The sequence below is a fragment of the Lactuca serriola genome, chromosome 3, assembly GCF_051521515.1.
Source record: "Lactuca serriola cultivar US96UC23 chromosome 3, Lser_US96UC23_V15, whole genome shotgun sequence".
Taxonomy (NCBI): domain Eukaryota; kingdom Viridiplantae; phylum Streptophyta; class Magnoliopsida; order Asterales; family Asteraceae; genus Lactuca; species Lactuca serriola.
In genome coordinates, this window is record NC_136410.1 from 254,225,152 (window position 1) to 254,228,039 (window position 2,888).

Sequence of the window (2,888 nt, forward strand, 5' to 3'; positions counted from 1 at the left end):
GAAATTGCACCAGATACATCAGATCTGACTAGATCTAACCAAATCTGAGAAAGCGGTGTGTTTTTGCTTCAGATCTGAAAGATCGATGACAGTTGATGACTTTTCCGACATCTTTGGCTTCAGATCTGAAAAGTTGAGAGAGGCGACATAATGCTTTCTGGTGGTTTGGAGAGGTCAGGGGTCGGAAGGTGGTCGGAAATGAAGTATAACTCACATATCTGAAGCTATACAAGGCTGATGTCGATGGTAATGAAGACAGTTAACCGAAGCAACAACAATGGAGGTCGTCAGAGGTTAGATGCTCGTCGCAAACATTGAAGGCTTCGGTTCAACTGTAATGGCATTAGTTGACATCGATGTTACAGATCTAATGGTAGTTTGACGTTATCAGCACCAACAGTCACCAGATCATCAACCGTGGTGATCGTCGGAGGCTGCATCGTCGTCCCTGGTGGTTGTGGCAGCGGTTGAGGAGTAACCGGTGATGGAAATCAAAAGGAGACATTAGTTAAGTTATTGAAGCTTGATGAGAGAGAGAGCAAGAAAGAGAGAGACCAAATCCAAGTCTAGATTTGATTTTGGATATAACGAGTATTATGTAAAAAGTGGGTTAAATTTAATAAGGATGGTTCTTAGATGGTTCGTAACCTTTTAGGGTTCTCATTTGAACTTTCTCTCTCTCTCTCTCTCTCTCTCTCTCTCTCTCTCTCTCTATATATATATATATATATATATATATATATATATATATATATATCAACGTTGTAAAAATCGTTTGACGTTAGCTAGTCAGTGGACTGGGGTTAAGGGATTAATCGGCTAGGCGAAGATTAATCGAGGACCATTAATTGCTAATTTGTTAGATTTTAAAAAATTAAATATGACTAATATCATGTAAAAGTTCATATATACCACTAATATCATAACAAAATAGGTTAATATGATAAATACAACACTAATGATACCTCAAATAGTTTCTATTGAGATATAACTTCTTCAAAGTGTTAAAATTTCATCAGGTTCTACTGTTTCAGTCATTTTGTATGCATGGATTAATCGCTAGGCGCTCTCTAATCGGTCAAGTAGCGCCTAGGGATTAATCGGGATTTTTACACCATTGATATATATATATATATATATATATATATATATATATATATATATATATATATATATATATATATATATATATATATATATATATATATATATTGTAACAAATAACTTCCATTCAAATTTTCATAATAAATATTTTATCCTAATAACAATCTCGAAATATGTGGTATCTATCTTTTAAAAATCATATGAAATGTCTCAGATTTTAATGTATCCAAAAAAAATCATAGATACATTATCCTAATTACCTTATTTACATTATCCTTAAATTTAAAGTTCATATCAAATACATGATAAGACATCTTAAAAAACGTTTGTGAGGAAGATATGAAAGGTCAAAGAGATGAACATGTCGATAATCAGGGCGAATGGTCAGAGGTCCGGAGAAGGGAACCAAGAGGATGTGATGACGCTGTTACGACCTACTATGTCTTGAATCTCCCTGATGGTGTCACAAAAATGATGATTAAACATTCATTCAGTCCTTCTGGAAAAGTATTCAATATTTACATTGGAGGTAAGAGAGATTGTTCAGGTTCGATATTTGCATTTGTTAGATTCAAAGGTGTGCGTGATGTAAAGGCCTTAGGGCAGGAGATGGGCAAGGTGAGGTGTGGGCACTGTATTCTAAGGTTCAATATCACAAGATACAATAAGCATACATGCCCTAAAAGATATGAACTGAAGAGTGTGGTTAATACCACTCGTAAACCTCCTATGGCAAAAGAAAGAAATGGTGCTTGGCGACCAACAAGGGACTCAAGAAGTTTCGCAAAGGTACTTTGTGGCGCCCCAAATACAACATCTACTGAGAAGGCTCAACCCATCATCATCAAAATGAATAGCTTATATGGCAGATGGAACAACGAGGTCATGATGGGAGAAGTCATCAGCATTCAACATATCACAAGGTTACCCACTATTCTTCCGTTAGACGGAAATCATGCAGGTACAATATATTATATTGGTGGATTAAATGTTATGGATAAATTCATCAACACATCCTATGCAAAAGAATTTTATGAAAATGAAAACAATTGGAATCGATGGCTCAAGTGGCTTAAGATGGGGTTTAACAATGATATACCACAAGAACGCATCACATGGGTAAATTTTTTTGGCCTTCCAATTAGATTCAGAACGGAAGAAAACTTTGATAGAATTGCTAATACGTTTGGGAAAGTATTAGAGATTACAAATTTTCACTGGAAAAAGTTTGATCTGTCATGTGGAGTGGTTTGTATTATTACCAGGCAAAACACGATAATAGATGAGGAGGTTAGTGTAATATTTGAAAACAAGTTCTATCTAGTTGGTGTTGTGGAGCACAATAGGGACTGGACTCCGTTTGATAGTTCAATAAAGACGAACTGCATTAATCATGATGATAATAAGAATGATTATAATGATGAAGATTTGGAGGACGAAAATTCTGATGAGGATGAAGAAGGTGACCACGATCAAAATTTGGATGATGAAGGAATACCGCCAAGTGCAGAAATCCCATCGGATGACCCACCCGAGGAAGGGGAGATTGTTGAAGAATCCGGTGAAATTAGACTTCCTGTGATGTCGTCAGCAATGGCCTGTGATGACATCGGAAATTGTGAAAATGTTTTAAATACCAATTAAATAATCTAGATCGGATTGATACAGAGACGTTAGAGGTGAACATTGCTAAGCCCACTTATGTTGAGCCCAATTTCCACACATCAAGTAGGACTGCTTCAATGATTCCATTACCTGGTGCTGATGAGTGGCCCATATCTCCT